The 17,961-nt window shown below is 45.9% G+C and overlaps 1 pseudogene; it reads left to right on the plus strand.

Moving 5' to 3' along the window:
• Positions 1 to 919: 919 nt before the first annotated feature.
• Positions 920 to 4,918, plus strand: LOC125522672 (annotated as a pseudogene).
• The last annotated feature ends 13,043 nt before the right edge of the window (positions 4,919 to 17,961 follow it).

A 17,961-nucleotide genomic window follows, 5' to 3' on the forward strand; every position in this document is an offset into this window, starting at 1 on the left:
TGAGATGTGCATTATTGGTAGGGCAGTAGGTGGCCTCAATGATTGTGCTGTTGGTCACACACACACACACATTAACATTATTGTCGGTAGTACAGTACATGGCCCGTGGAATGAAGGAGTTGCTGGTGAGAGCAACTCCAACGCAGTCTCACCAAAACACCTCCAAAATCAAAAAAACAAATCAGTGGAATCGGTAGATCGGTCGACTAGCTCACCAAATATGCTCTCATTTTGCAAAATTGTCGGAATTTGGGGCTGGAATCGAAGAAAAAGGGATCAAAACTTGTCGAAAAGGGTCATGTTTGTCGATTTTTTTGCCAGAATCTGTGGGCAGCAACTAGTAAGATTTGTTGGTCTCCTCATGTACGTTGCGTCAATCATGTATATATATACTCTACTCCAGTGGGCAAGTTGGAAGTTGTGTGATGAGAACAAGACTCTGCCTGCTGTTTCTCACACACTTTTGATAAAGGATTGATATTTTATGGATGTTACGAGTAGCGGAAAGCTACCCGACGACGACGACTCAATCCAAGTCATCGGTCTATCCGTGTCCCAGACAAACTAGCAGGTAGGAGTACTATTTATATATTACTCTGGTGAGCATCTATGCATATGTAAACAACATATTTGATGAAGAGTGTATATTTGGTTTTAAAATTTGTCACGTGCACGTCCATAAGACCTGTGAGGGCAGATCGCAGCATCGGGATCCAATCGGACGGCTCAGGTTGTGGCTTGAAAAACACACGATCCACGTACTTGGAGCTGATTGGTGGGGATACTACGGGACATATATAGTTTGGTCTTGGATACATTATGCGTGGACGTTGCGTGCTAGTCGTGATAAGTGGAGCCGCCCACATGGCCAATGACTAGTCAAAGTGCTAGCTAGCATGCATGTATATTAAGGTGACACCAAGTTTGACAGACACAAGGCATACACTATTATGCGACTAGCCATGGAGACCTCCCCTTTGATAAAGCTCATCTCACTCACCCTCCTACTAGCCTCGGCCATGGCTGGGCCATCTTTGGAGGAACAGGCAGGAGCACTTCTTGCCTGGAAAGCCACACTAGAAAGCCAACCAGCCCAACTGCAATCCTGGGAAAACACCTCATGGCCGTGTAGCTGGCATGGCATCAGCTGCAGCAGCAAGCATCAACAACAACCGGTGATCACCGGGATCTCTCTGCGAGGCTTGGGGCTCAGAGGGGAGCTCCACACCCTCAACTTCTCGGCGTTGGCAACCCTGACGAGTATCCAGCTCGCGCAAAATCAGATAAGGGGCTCCTTACCACCTTCTCTAGCATCATCCTTGCCAAACCTCCGGCATCTAATGCTCCAGGCAAATCAGCTCTCCGGTGAAATACCAAGGCATGTAAAACACCTAGAGGGCCTTGTGGCGCTGGATTTGTCAAACAATCACTTGTCTGGTCCCATTCCCAGCGAACTAGGCTACCTAAGGAAGCTGCGTGCATTAGATTTTTCCAACAACAACCTCACAGGCCATGTCCCAAGAATTTTAGGGAATTTAACCAAGCTCGCTAACTTGTCCCTGGCTGATAACCAATTATCTGGATATCTTCCTCCAGAACTAGGTTACCTCGTGAATTTACGATGGTTGGTTCTTAGTCAAAACAAACTCATGGGTTCTATCCCGGCTACCTTGGGGAGATTGGTTAATCTCACTGTCTTGTACCTATATTATAACCAACTTTCTGGACATATCCCTCAGGAACTAGGTTACCTCGTGAACTTACAAGAGTTAGATTTTACCGGCAACGACCTCACAGGCCCTATCCCAAGAAATTTAGGGAATTTAACCAAACTCAATAACTTGTTTCTTGGTGATAACCAATTGTCTGGATATCTTCCTCGAGAACTAGGTTACCTGGTGAATTTAGGAGGGCTGCATCTTTGGCAAAACAAACTCATGGGTTCTATCCCCGCTACCTTTGGGAGTTTGCTTAATCTCACCAGCTTGTACCTAAGGTATAACCAACTTTCTGGGCACATTCCTCGAGAACTAGGTTACCTCGTGGAGTTATTTGAGTTAGAACTTCAACACAACAAACTCATGGGTTTCGTTCCTGATATATTTGGAAATTTGACCAAGCTCAGTTACTTGTACCTGGGCGACAACCAACTTTCCGGACATATTCCTCGAGAACTTGGGTACCTAGTGAATATGAGAAAGTTAGATCTTAGGAACAACAAACTCATTGGTTCTATCCCTGCTACCTTTGGGAGTTTGGTTAATCTCACTAGCTTGGTCCTATGGGACAACCAACTCTTTGGACGTATCCCTCCAGAATTAGGTTATCTCATGAACTTAGAAGAGTTAGGACTTAGCAACAACAAACTCGTGGGTTCCCTCCCTGATATGTTTGGAAATTTGACCAAGCTCTCTCTCTCTTGCACCTGGATGGTAATAAATTTTGCGGACATGTTCCTCGAGAAATTGGTACCTTAATGGATCTCCAATATCTACAGTTGAATGGTAACAATTTCTCCGGTCCCTTGCCACCTGACTTCTGTGCTGGAGGCAAGCTCGAGAGATTGACTGCATTTGATAATAACCTGAATGGACCTTTGCCGTCAAGTCTGGTACATTGCTTAAGCCTCGTTAGAGTTCGTCTTGAAAGGAATCAAATAGAAGGAGATATCTCTGAGTTGGGAATTCATCCCAATATGGTGTATATGGATATGAGCTCAAATAAACTATATGGGCAGTTATCTAACCATTGGAGGGACTGGCATAATCTTACCAAGCTGAACATCTCAAACAACAACATCATGGGTAATATACCCACAAGTATGGGACTGTTGTCTCAGTTAAAGGTGCTCGATCTTTCATCAAACAAACTTGAAGGGGAGCTTCCAAGTAAACTGGGCAATGTAAAAAGTCTGTTCCATTTGAGCCTCGCTGATAATTTGCTCTATGGTAGCATTCCACAAGAAATTGGAGCATTGTACAATCTAGAGATCCTAGATTTGTCATCAAATAACCTAAGTGGTTCAATAAAAGGTTCAGTTGAACATTGCCTCAAGCTTCGCTTTTTGAAGTTGAGTCATAATAACTTTGAAGGAAACATCCCTACCGAGCTAGGCGTGGTGTCAAGCTTACAAGGCCTGTTGGATTTAAGCGACAATTCATTTGTTGGGGCGATACCAAGCCAACTTAGTGGCCTGAGCATGCTAGATACTTTGAATCTTTCACACAATGAATTGAATGGCTCAATTCCAGCATCATTTGGGAGCATGGAAAGCTTAACATCCATTGATGTATCTTATAATGAATTGGAAGGACCGATCCCAGAGAGTAGGCTTTTCCTGAGAGCTCCACTCCAATGTTTCATGCATAATAAGATGTTATGTGGTGTAGTGAAAGGACTGCCCCCCTGTAGTAGTGCAACTCAGAGCGAAGGACAACGGACACCTTATGGAAAAATTGTACTAGCCACAGTCCCTATTTTGATATCTCTTGTTCTTGTCATAGCTATACTTAAATTTCGGCATGAAAGGAAGAAATCAAAGGCAACTTCCACTGATAATGTAACACAATTAGCAAGCATGTTCTCTGTTTGGAGCTTTGATGGGACAAATGTGTTCAAGCAAATTGCTGAGGCAACTGACAATTTCAGCGAGGTACATTGCATTGGAACCGGAGGATATGGGTCTGTGTACAAAGCTAGACTTGCAACATGTGAAATATTTGCAGTGAAGAAGATACGCACAATAGAAGATGAGTATGGCGTCAATGAGTCAATGTTCAATCGCGAGATCGGGGCATTGGTGCAGATTCGACATCGAAACATCGTAAAACTATTTGGGTATTGCTCCTCAAGCCAAGGCAGATTTCTTATCTATGAATACATGGAGAGAGGAAACTTGGCGGAAACACTTAGAACCAACAAAAGGGCAATTGAATTGGACTGGAAAAGGCGGGTAAATATTGTGTTGGACGTGATTCATGCTTTGGCATACATGCATCATGATTGTACATCACCAATAGTTCACCGAGATATAACAAGCAGCAACATTTTGCTTGATGTGGAATTTAGAGCTTTCATCTCTGATTTTGGTACGGCTAAAATCCTCAATGTTAGTGGCCCGAATATCACAAGGCTTGCTGGCACAAAAGGCTATCTTGCTCCAGGTAAAAATAAAATAGATCCTTTTCTGTATTATTTTCTAGACTTACATATGCGTCATATATGTTGCTTTTGCATATGTCATATGTGATGTATCCGTGTGAACAATGAAAATTAATTGCAACACTAATTAACTGACCTATATTTACTGCAGAGCTAGCGTACACAGAGAACGTGACTGAGAAATGTGATGTATATAGTTTCGGAGTGCTCGTTATTGAGCTTTTTTTGGGATCCCATCCAGGCGATTTGCTCTCATCTATCTACTTGACAACCAACAAGAATGATCTATGTCTGAAGGATCTGCTGGACTCTAGGCTCGAGCTTCCGGGCGCTGAAACCGCTAGAGAAATATACAACGTGCTCAGCGCTGCAGTTCGGTGCCTAGAGCCTAACCCATCACGCAGACCAACAACACGGCATGCTAGTGATGAGCTATCTTCTGGGAACCAAACATGTGAAGGTCATCATGTTGATTATCTACACGCCAACCTCACCATTCCTACCTAGTAGTGCCTATGACTACGGATGATGAATTGGTATCGTTTTGTGTGTAGTTTCTTCTATGCTACCTACAATACTTGCTTAAAATTTGTTTAACTGATAAAAAAAGCAGAGCTCCGGTGTTACAGGACTATTAGTAAATTGTATCAATGGATGTATCATATTACTGGCACTTCTTTTGTTAAACGATAAGGCTTAGAGTTATTATTCGATTGTAATAATCGGTGTGATGTAAACCGATCTTGTTTATCTCTTTTTTTGTAGATCTATTGTAACAATCCCTATATTAGCACTTAGGCATGCCGAAGTAAAGGCATTGTTTCTATCAACCTACCTAGTCTTCTTATACGGTATCAGAGCTAGACCTCGCCGACACATCCATGATAGGCTCCTCCTCCGTCGCCGCCCTCGGCAACTTGCCCTTCACTCATGCTATCACCGAGAAACCGATAAAGGGGAACCACATCTTGTGGAAGGCCTTCATCGACTTCAAGCAAGAGGCAGCGGGAAACTCGTTGTATGACTCCTGACGCGGCTAGCCAATCAGCTGCAAGGATGGTGGCCCAAAAAATCGACAATCGGACAACGATCTCACTGTCGCCTCCTGAACTCCAGTGGCCTGTGTGGGTAAGCTAGCCTATCAGCTGCACGATCTCCTGTGATCAGCTGGAAGCCATCGAGCAATAGCATCCTGCAGACCGCGTTGCACTCCATGGTGACATCCAGCTTAGTGGCCGGCCGGTGGTGTAACATGGGGCTCTTTCTCACCGTCTGTCTCACGCACGGCTTTGTCTATGAAGAATTGATATTTTATGGATGTCACACACCACGAGTAGCGTGCTCTGCTGAAAAGCTGGATGCTATCGTGGTGTGCATCTATGTGACGCCCGGTTAATTAAGCAATCGTAAACCTCTGCTAATGATGCCACGGCACTTCGATTACTGTTGCCAATCTCGCGTTAATTCAAAACCGATTTAAATTCAAATCTGAATTAAGGCAAACGATAAAAGTTTTCAAACAATAAAACTAAAATGTTCGGCTTGTACCAAATAATGCATAGGTAATTATGATGGAGAACCACACTTATATAAAACCTTTAAATACTCTAAAAATGAATAAAACAGTAGCAAAAACAAATATTTGAAATGCCTTTTATAATTAATAAAATGTTAAATTATTTTATTTAGGGGTTAAACTTTTTATGGTAGTGGGTTTAGTGGTAGTACTAATTTAGGGATCGTTTTTGTACTTTGCAAAACTAAAATAAAATATGAAAACACAAACTAAAACAGAAATAAAATTTAATAAATAAAAGGAAGCAAGGGGGGGGGGGCAAACCCCATCGCTGGGCCTCGGCCCAGTTGGCCACTGAGCCAGCCAGGCCGGCCCACGTAGCCTCTCATAACTCCCCCCACGCCCCTGAGTCCTAACCCTAACTTATCCACGCCCCCACTCGCTTCCCCACGTTCCCCCACTCTCCTTGCTCCCTCATCTCCTCCCCCTCGACCCGATCTGGATCGGGGCGTTGTGCCCCCCTCCGCCACCACTGCCGCGGCGATGCCCTTCCTCGCCGGCGCCCCGCTGTCCCGATCGACTCCGCCGCTGCTCCGGCGAGCACGCCCGCGCCCGAGGGCTGCCGCCTCCGCCCCACAGCTTCTGCACCGCCTTGACCACCGCGCGACCCGACGACGCTGCCGCCCGACCTCGACCCCGAAGGTGCTCCCCGTCTCCGTCGCACGTCCCCGTCATCTTCCTCAACACCCGCTGCCATTTGACCCAACGGCCCCGCGATGAGGCCCCGGCCTATCTTCTTCTCCCCTTCTATGCCTCGTGCCGCGCCTGCCCGCGCCAAAGCGCGCACGCGCTCGCGCGGCCCGCACTGCTGCCTCACCCATGGCCCCTCGCGCAACCACAGCTGCATCTGGCCGCCGGCGACCTCGCCTCCGCGCGCGCCCGCGCATGGCCTCACCTCCCGCTGTCGCTCCGTCCAGTCCCCCTCGCCGTCCGCAAGCGCCCACGGACGCCCCCGCGTGCGCCCACCGTACTTGTTGTCGTCCCGAGGCCGCGGCCTCCTCCCCGCACCGCGCCTGGGCCGTGCGCCCCGCTCACACCCCCTGGTCGTGCTCCGGCACCACCGCACGCTGCTCGCCCTCCGCCCTGCGACGTCCGCGGCCGGCCACACGAGCGCCCGTTGCACTCCGCCGTCCGCCGCCCGCGTCCTCCACGGTCCGGACCACGGCCCCGGCCGCGCCCGCGCCGACCGGTTGCGTTGGCCGCGCCTGCTCGGCCCCCGCTTCGGCCTCGCCCCGCTATCGGGCGGGCGGCGGCTTCGCCCGCACTGCCCGTTCGGGCTGCGCCCATTAGGCCTAGGGGCCTATGACAAGGGGGCCCACCCTGGAACATTTTATTTAAAAAGAAAAGAAGAATAAAAATAATAAAAATAAAAATAAATTTAATTAAGTAATAATTAACTAAATTAATTAATCGTGTTTAGTTAACCTAATTAACTATTGTTAATTAATTAAACAATAATTAGATTAGTTAAACCCTAATTAGAATAAACAGAGTATGACATGCGTGCCCCACATGTCAGTTTGACCCAGTCAACACCTCTGTTGACCGCTGCTGTCATGCTGACATCATGCTGATGCAATAATGCTATTTTTGAATTAATTTCATAATAATAATTTATAAAGTGATTAACTTTGAAAATTAGTATAAAATAATCCGTAGCTCGGATGAAAATAATTTGTACATGAAAGTTGCTCAGAACGACGAGACGAACCCGAATACACAACCCGTTCGTCCGCCACACATCCCTAGCATAGCAAACTCGCAACTTTCCCCCTCCGGTTCATCTATCCAAAAACGCAAAACACCGGGAATACTTTCCCGGATGTTTCCCCCCTTCGTCGGTATCACCTCCTATCGTGTTTGGGCACACCTAGCACCGCGCATTGTCATGTCATGCACCGTCATAGTTATGTTTGCATTATATTTATTATTTCTTCCCCCTCTTCTCTCGTTAGACACCGAGACCAACGCTGATGCTACCCAGTACGACTACGGTGTTGACAACCCCTCCTTCTCGGCTGAGCTTCTAGGCAAGCCCCCCCCCTTGATCACTAGATATCGCCTATTCCTTCTCTCGACTGCTTGCATTAGAGTAATGTAGCATGTTACTACTTTCGGTTAATCCTATTCTGCTGCATAGCATGTCATTGTTGCTACAGTTATTACCCTTACCTTCAATCCTAAATGCTTAGTATAGGATGCTAGTATTCCCTCAGTGGCCCTACACTCTTGTCCGTCTGCCATGCTATACTACTGGGCCGTGATCACTTCGGGAGGTGATCACGGGCATATGCTATATACTTTATATTGTTACATTACTTATGATATTGTTCGGAGATGGGGGCCGAAGGGACAGGTGGCTCCATCCCGGTAGAGGTGGCCTGGGTTCCCGACGGCCCCCGACTGTTACTTTGTGGCAGAGCGACAGGGCAGGTTGAGACCACCTAGGAGAGAGGTGGGCCTGGTCCTGGTCGGCGTTCGCGGATACTTCAAATAACACGCTTAAGGATATCTTGGTATTTGATCTGAGTCTGGCCACTGGCCTATACGCACTAACCAACTACGGGGGAACAGTTATGGGCACTCGACGTCGTGTATCAGCCGAAGCCTTCTTGACGTCAGCGACTGAGCGGCGCGCGCCGGATTGGACCGTAAGCCTGCTCTTGTATTAAGGGGGCTAGGTCTGCTTCCGGCCGCCGACTACCTGTAGGAATCCCCCGTCCAAACTCCTTGGCCGAAGTCGAGTCTAGACATTGCACAAATTTTACTAACATGGTTGTGTGTCTTACGGGCCCACGTCGCCATTGGGTGGTATTAGGATCTTTTATTCCTCGACCTATACTCTGGGACTCTAATCTCTCCCCTATTCGGGTTAAATGATTTGGCTAAAAAGACTAACTTTAGGTTCTCGAAAATACTTTCTCCCAGAGAGCCTCTCACTCCAGATGATCGCTTGCTGCACCAGAAGATTCCGAAGATACTCTCCGAGGTTTTCCCGAGACCGTTGTGCCCACCGACTTTACAATCCCCTACCACCGATATACCCTTATGGATAACTACCTACAATTGGCGTTCATACCTTCATCCTCAGTTGCTCTTGTTATTACAAGATGCCCTAATTGCTCTCCGTTGTTCTGAAAATCCTTTAAGCTTACTGCCTTGCAGTTCTTTACCACATGAATACCCCTATTGAAAATTCCTCGCACTTACTGAGTATCCGTTCATCCCAGTTGTTCGTATGCTTCATAAGATACTCTGAAATACTATCCGACCTTCTGAGCATCCTCTTCAAACTATTGCTCTGCAAATACTTGTATGCTTACATTATGGATGCTCCCATATCACTAGCAATATTCACTAGTATCTTCTGACACCGTCATTTTGATCCTATTGATTCAACATGTGTGTGAATGCACACAATCATCAATCGACCCTTCTAAATTATCTTTCCGGCTCAGACGTCATTTTGAATATGAGCTGGTTCTCGACCAAACTATTTGTCGTGAATTGTGCCTCTGGTCTATCCAACTTATCTATCCGTGATCAGAGAAGTAAATGCGAGAAGTAAATGAAAGGTTATGCATTGGAGAAGTAGGAGTCGACCTTGAACTTTGTGTTCATGCCCATGGACATGATGTAGATCTTATCATCGAAGCTTCTTTTAAAATTAGTCATTCCCTTGGTATAAGTTCATCTTATATCTGGGATCTGGCCTTTTTCAATCGTGGTTCCGACCATGTTCTCCTTAAATACCATTTCCTGTGCAAGTTTAAGCCCTTGTCTTCTACAGAGCAATACCCCAGTCCAACCTCTACTTTGATCCATCGTCGAGTATTACCCCCTGGTATCTCGAGATTATCACGAAACATCATAACTTCTTATGAGTTCTTCATCAAGTACTACATTCTCACCGATTCCAATTTTTCCTGGGTTCTGAGTGGTTAGTCACTCGAGTACACCGATAACTGAATCGTGTCTGTTCTACGATTCAACCATTCTTAGTAATCTTCCTTGCTTATGAGTTTTTACTCGATCACACCATTCCTAGCCTGCTCGGCTATATCATTATCGTGCTGGTTTAACTATGCTACCTGGTCCTTATTCCCGGAGCACAACTTTCGGCGGTGAGCTAAGGTTACGTCGAATTCCTCGTCTTATCATTCCAACTCGGACAACATGCTTGGTTCCAGGTTGGTGATGTATCCGTGGATCCAACTATCTTCCGCTACATCAGTCCTTTTGCTTGATGCAGTCGATGTTCGATTGCTTCTTCATGGAACCTCTCGACAAAATTTGTCGTGACCATCATCAACATTTTGACTCCTTCTAGGATAACAATCGTATTCATGATGTTAAGTGTCATCCTCGTCCCTTGGTAATTTGAGTTACCATCGACAACATCCTTACCTTCCTTTTGTCACAAACTTGTTCATGTTATGGATGCAACTTGCTATCCATCTTGTATCATGTTCTACCTTGAAGTATTACTGTGTTTTATGTCAAGGATGTTGTGAGGATTACTCCACCTCTTAAGAATTCTTGGTATAGTGATACTTCTCACCATCACCATTCTTTCTTGGTCCCCGTGTTGTTTCTAATCGGAATACCGACAAATGGTCTGTGATGTGTAAATTCTAAACTTCTAGCAACCCTATTGCTTTGAAGTTATTGGTCTATAGTTTCATTCTACGTCTATGGCTTATTGAATCATCATTCGAACATTGATCGTGCTACCTAGCCCATATTTCGGGTGCACATTTCAACCAATGTTTAACTGTGTATGTTTTCCTCGAGCATACATCATTAAGTCATTTGATCTAGCTAATGTTATCTCCTTGTTCACATAGTTCTGGAAATTCATCTTTTTGGAAACCTCAATGGATTGTCGCTGAGTCAATCAGTCACCTCCTCACCTCTCCTTGATTTAATGGTGAACCCTTGTTCAGAACTCGCTTCCATAGTTCATTTCCCGAGAATCATATAATGTCGTCTCGTCAATTGTGTTGCACCTCTTCTTCTCAGGCATCCTGAGCCTGAGGTGTCCTCACAACAATCAGATTTCAAACTTGTCAGATATGATGGTTGGAGCATTTTCCAAGAGTCATAGCATTGGTCTTTATATAACCCAGTAAGGTGATATCATGCCTAGCACGCCTGGTCGGAGGACCTATTGTTATAGTTTTCTTTTAGCTAGGTTAGCCATTCTTCCATGAGGAAATTGTAAGACTTACTCTATAAGTTGTTCCCGATGGATCCTTTGTGTATCCAAATTCTGATCTTTACCCAGTGACCATGTTAATGCTATCTCGAAGCATGTCTGTGGTACTCCGATCTTCAACAATAACATTTGAAGCCCAATGATAAATGTTTCTTGCTCCATTATCCAAACACCATTGCATGGGTATTGTCATGAAATTTCTCTCCCCTTACCTAAAGGGTTTTCTACATTATATCCTGTCATGGATATCATGCTCTGCTTATCATTGGGAAGGATATACCCCTGAAATATCTGATAATCATATTTTCCTTTCCACTATTTGGTTTAACCTTTCTTGTGATCTATATGATCTAAGCAGTAATATTCTCCTGCTTATGTAAACACCTCGGCGTACAATTCTGTCAAGCAAGACCTTGTTACTATTGTTGATGACATTTCGATAACCACTGATGAACGAGAACTTTGCCTAATGGTCCGCCTCGTTCAACGAGCAGGAAAACGGTTCTCTTCATCCCTCGCCCTTGGTACCGACATTGTTGCCGACATAACTAATAGGCTACCCTCTGACATGTCTTGCTATCATGACCGTGCAAGATGTCAATGCCATTCCTACTTCTAACTACATGGTGGGCCCATAACCCACAATTCCACATGATCGAAACCTGACTCTCCTGTACACCCATGTTCCAAAGTTATTCCTCGCGCTTGATTTCGTATGTAATTCATGGGTCATCTTCCTAGTAATCTACTTTGGTATCAGACGCAATACTTAGTCTCGTTGCTCTGGACCCCCTTTCACACTTTGTTCACGCATCGAACGATTGCCTACCCGCTTAAACGTCTCATGGTAGCTTCTTACTTTGCTCTCAAATTTTTTTTAAGTTTCAGTTCGAGAGTTACTTTCCGCCACCTTCCCCGATGTTAGCTACCAGGTAGTCAACCTTGCAGAGGTCCGTTCTTCCAGAATAACCACCCTTTATTCTTTCGTAAGTATGACGGAGTTCCCAAAGAAAGGATGCCGACTTCACCATGATGACCTGAAGCAGAGAAATAAAGACATCACCGAAGAGGATCAACTACTTTAGGAAGAGCAACCAACACCGAGAAGACTCGTTAGAATTTCGTAACCAAATCCCTTCCCCCCTTACTCCCGCTCCTAAATCTCGGGACGAGATTTCTTGTAGTGGAGGAGAATTGTGACGCCCGGTTAATTAAGCAATCGTAAACCTCTGCTAATGATGCCACATCACCTCGGTTACTGTTGCCAATCTCGCGTTAGTTCAAAACCGATTCAAATTCAAATCTAAATTAAGGCAAACGACAAAAGTTTTCAAACAATAAAACTAAAATGTTCGGGTTGTACCAAATAATGCATAGGTAATTATGGTGGAGAACCACACTTATATAAAACCTTTAAATACTCTAAAAATGAATAAAACAGTAGCAAAAACAAATATTTGAAATGCCTTTTATAATTAATAAAATGTTAAATTATTCTATTTAGGGGTTAAACTTTTTATGGTAGTGGGTTTAGTGGTAGTACTAATTTAGGGATCGTTTTTGTACTTTGCAAAACTAAAATAAATATGAAAACACAAATTAAAATAGAAAAGAAAATTTAATAAATAAAAGGAAGCAATGGGGGGCAACCCCCCTCGCTGGGCCTCGGCCCAGTTGGCCACTGGCCAGCCAGGCCGGCCCACCTGGCCCCCCATAACCCCCCCCCCCCCCACGCCCCTGAGTCCTAACCCTAACCTATCCACGCCCCCACTCGCTTCCCCATGTTCCCCCACTCCCCTCGCTCCCTCGTCTCCTCCCCCTCGACCCGATCTGGATCAGGGCGCTGCGCCCCCCTCCGCCACCACTGCCGCGGGGAAGCCCTTCCTCGCCGGCGCCCCGCTGTCCCGATCGACTCCGCCGCTGCTCCGGCGAGCACGCCCGCATCCGAGGGCTGCCGCCTCCGCCCCACAGCTTCTTCACCGCCTCGACCACCGTGCGACCCGACGACGCCGCCGCCCGACCTCAACCCTGACGGCGCTCCCCGTCTCCGTCGCACGTCCCAGTCATCCTCCTCGACACCCGCTGCCATTTGACCCTACGGCCCCACGGTGAGGCCCCGGCCTCTCTTCCTCTCCCCTTCTATGGCCCGTGCCACGCCTGCACGCGTCGAAGTGCGCACGCGCTCGCGCGCCCCGCGCCGCTGCCTCGCCCATGGCCCCTCGCGCAACCACAGCTGCATCTGGCCGCCGGCGACCTCGCCTTCGCGCGCGCCCGTGCATGGCCTCACTCCATGCTGTCGCTCCGTCCACTCCCCCTCGCCGTCCGCAAGTGCCCACGGTCGCCCTAGCGTGCGCCCGCCGTACTTGTTGCCGTCCCGGGGCCACGGCCTCCTCCCCGCACCGCGCCTGGGCCGTGCGCCCCGCTCACACCCCCTGGTCGTGCTCCGGCACCACCGTGCGCTGCTCGCCCTCCGCCCTACGACGTCCGCGGCCGGCCACACGAGCGCCCGTTGCACTATGCCGTCCGCCGCCCGCGTCCTCCACGGTCCGGACCACGGCCCCGGCCGCGCCTGCGCTGACCGGCTGCGTTGGTCGCCCTCGCTCCGGCCTCGCCCCGCTACCGGGCGAGCGGCGGCTTCGCCCGCACCGCCCGTTCGGGCTGCGCCCGTTAGGCCTAGGGGCCTATGACAAGGGACCCCACCCTGGAACGTTTTATCTAAAAAGAAAAGAAGAATAAAAATAATAAAAATAAAAATAAATTTAATTAATTAATTAACTAAATTAATCAACCATGTTTAGTTAACCTAATTAACTATTGTTAATTAATTAAACAATAATTAGATTAGTTAAACCCTAATTAGAATAAACAGAGTATGACATGCGTGCCCCACATGTCAGTTTGACCCAGTCAACACCTCTGATGACTGCTGACGTCATGCTGATGCAATAATGCTATTTTGAATTAATTCATAATAATAATTTATAAATTGATTAAAACTTTGAAAATTAGTATAAAATAATCCGTAGCTCGGATAAAAATAATTTGTACATGAAAGTTGCTCAGAACGACGAGACGAACCCGAATACACAGCCTGTTCGACCGCCACACATCCCTAGCATAGCAAACTCGCAACTTTCCCCCTTCGGTTCATCTATCAGAAAATGCAAAACACCGGGAATACTTTCCCGGATGTTTCCCCCTTCGTCGGTATCACCTCCTATCGCGTTAGGGCACACCTAGCATCGTGCATTGTCATGTCATGCACTGTCATACTTATGTTTGCATTATATTTATTGTTTCTTCCCCCTCTTCTCTCGTTAGACAGTGAGACCGACGCCGCTGCTACCCAGCACGACTACGGTGTTGACGACCCCTCCTTCTCGGCTGAGCTTCCAGGTAAGCCCCCCACTCCCCCTTGATCACCAGATATCGCCTATTCCTTCTCTCTACTGCTTGCATTAGAGTAATGTAGCATGTTACTACTTTCGGTTAATCCTATTCTGCTGCATAGCCTGTCATTGTTGCTACATTTGTTACCCTTACCTGCAATCCTAAATGCTTAGTATAGGATGCTAGTATTCCATCACTGGCCCTACACTCTTGTCCGTCTGTCATGCTATACTACTGGGCCGTGATCACTTCGGGAGGTGATCACGGGCATATGCTATATACTTTATATTGTTACATTACTTATGATACTGTTCGGAGATGGGGGCTGAAGGGGCAGGTGGCTCCATCCCGGTAGAGGTGGGCCTGGGTTCCCGACGGCCCCCGACTGTTACTTTGTGGAGAAGCGACAGGGCAGGTTGAGACCACCTAGGAGAGAGGTGGGCCTGGCCCTGGTCGGCGTTCGCGGATACTTCAAATAACACGCTTAAGGATATCTTGGTATTTGATCTGAGTCTGGCCACTGGCCTATACGCACTAACCAACTACGCGGGAACAGTTATGGGCACTCGATGTCGTGGTATCAGCTGAAGCCTTCTTGACGTCAGCGACTGAGCGGCGCGCGCCGGATTGGACCGTAAGCCTGCTCTTGTATTAAGGGGGCTAGGTCTGCTTTCGGCCACCCACGCAATGTGCAGGTGTGCAATGGACGATGGGCCTAGACCCCTGCGCGCATAGGATTTAGACCGGCGTGCTGACCTCTCTGTTGTGCCTAGGTGGGGCTGCAACGTGTTGATCTTCCGAGGCCGGGCATGACCCAGGAAAGTGTGTCCGGCCAAAGGGGATCGAGCGTGTTGGGTAATGTGGTGCACCCCTGCAGGGAAGTTGATCTATTCGAATAGCCGTGATCTTCGGTAACAGAACGACTTGGAGTTGTACCTTGACCTTATGACAACTGGAACCGGATACTTAATAAAACACACCCTTCCAAGTGCCAGATATAACCCAGTGATCGCTCTGACACAGGGCAACGAGGGGAGGATCGCCGGTAGGATTATGCTATGCGATGATACTTGGTGAACTTACGATCTACTCTCTTCGACATGTTGCAAGATGGAGGCTGCCAGAAGCGTAGTCTTCGACAGGACTGGCTATCCCCATCTTATTCTGACATTCTGCAGTTCAGTTCACCAATATTGCCTCTTTACACAGATACACATGCATATGTAGTGTAGATCCTTACTTGCGAGTACTTTGGATGAGTACTCACGGTTATTTTTCTCCCTCTTTTTCCCCTTTCCATTCTACCTGGTTGTCGCAACCAGATGCTGGAGCCCAGGAGCTTGACGCCACCGCTGACGACGACCAGGAGTAGTTTAGGTGGATCCCAGGCAGGAGGCATGCGCCTCTTTCGATCTGTATCCCAGTTTGTGCTAGCCATGTTATGGCAACTTATTTAACTAATGTCTGTACTCAGATATTGTTGCTTCTGCTGACTCGTCTATGATCGAGCATTTGTATTCGAGCCCTCGAGGCCCCTGGCTTGTATTATGATCCTTGTATGACTTATTTTACTTTTTAGAGTTGAGTTGTGATATCTTCCCATGAGTCCCTGATTTTGATCGTACACGTTTGCGTATATGATTAGTATACGATTGAATCGGGGGCGTCACAATCTACCCGACGACGACTCAACCCAAGTCATCGGTAGGTCAAACTAGGAGGTAGGAGTAGTACCTGTCTGCCAGTAATACTAGTTGTCTGTGATGAGTATCCATGCGTATGCAAACAACCAACAGTGGTAAATGTCGTACTCCCTTCTCTCCATGTGATGGTGAATCACATGCAGCGTGGCAGAGCCAGGATTTGGTGCAATGTCAGAACATGCGTCAAAATCAAAATCAATGTTGTGATCTTGTTGTACTTATGTTCTTCCTATGTTCTGGACAGGATTTTGAAGCAAGGTGGTTGCTATCTCAGGCCGTTCCTCTTTGTGCTTATAGCGTTCCGCGGTGCTGTAAACAGATATAGATGTTGAACCCTCGTTTGTTCATGTCCAGCGTGGGTTCCTACCTTAGAACCGAGATGTCTTTTGTTGTATCTGTTGGTGGCCTATCTTGATTTTTGAGGTAATATCACTGGGAGTTATAAAACTTGCGTCGTATGTTTAGTTTGCTACTACAACTTAGAAAATACGGTTTTGTGGTCATCTAACTTGACTCAAGCATGCAGATACGGTCATAGTACGCGCATGCGGACATATGCACGTGTATGATCCCACATGTCAGTGAGTGATGGTGTTGGACCTGATGTATTTTTACAGAAAACACCCTCATAGATTTTTATTGGCGGGAAAAGTCAACCACAGCGAAACCCTACTACAGTAGTACACATATATGAGAAAATTAACAACAAAAAATGATATACTTGGACTCGAACCTGCGACCATCAGTTTTGACACGGGACGCTATAGCCACCAACCACTTAGGTAAGAATGTTTTAAAGCATAAACATTTCTTGAAAACAGGAGCATTTAAAAAATGATTTCTTTTAAAAGCAAGAAGATTTCTTCAATGTGCGAACATTTTTCAAAATTTGAACTTGTTTTGGAAACAAGAACGTTTTTTCAAATAGATTGCATGCCTTGGACAGGAACATCTAGATATTGCCGAAATCACTAGTTAGCAAGGGTACCCCTTACAACCTTTGCGAAGGTCATCCCCACCTTCTCTGGTGATGACAACTGGCACACTTCATATGTGCCACTGGTCGCAACTTGAAAGTTTGTGTTTATTTCACAGATTTGGTTTTTATAAATTCTTTAAAACCGTGTATCCAAATCATTAATCGTTTCGTCATGGGATCTCTCGTGTCGAGATCTTCGAAATTATATCCTATCATAATAGATTTGGATGAACTTTTTTCCCGGAAAAACCGAAAAGTTTGAAAACCAAAAAAAGGGAAGCACAACGGGAGGGCTGAGCCATGTATATCACCCGCAGCGAGACCGAACCTGGTCTAGCATGAACCCGCCCTCCCGTTGCTACTTATTGGGCCAGCCCAAGTAGTTTCTTCCCTGATTCTTCTTTGCTTTCTTCATTCTTTTCTTTTTCCTTTTAGCTTTGTTATACATTCTTGAAATGTTTTAAATACATATATTCAAAAACTTAATTTACTTTAAAAAATAAAAACGCTCATCCCAAATTCGTAAATGTTAATGTTATTATAAAAAATGTTGACGTAACTTTTCATAAATGTTAATAGCATTAAAAAGAATACTCCCTTCGATCCATAATAAGTATCATGGTTTTAGTTCAAATTTAACAAATGAATACAAGCCATTTTAAAAAATTATTACATTTTCAAAATGTACATGCAATTTACAAAATGTTGTATATTTTAGAAAAATAGTTCTAACATTCATATAGTATGTATGATTTTTGTTTAATGTTCACACGTTTAAAAATATATATTTGTGATATTTTGGAAAATGTTTCTACACTGTAGAAAAGGTTCGTAGTTAAAAAATATTTTGTACCATTCAAAAAAATGTATGTGACATTTTAAGAAATATTTACATGCTTCAAAAATATGTTAGTGATATATTTAGAAAAATGTT

This window comes from Triticum urartu, chromosome 7 (assembly GCF_003073215.2).
Source record: "Triticum urartu cultivar G1812 chromosome 7, Tu2.1, whole genome shotgun sequence".
Lineage (NCBI taxonomy): Eukaryota > Viridiplantae > Streptophyta > Magnoliopsida > Poales > Poaceae > Triticum > Triticum urartu.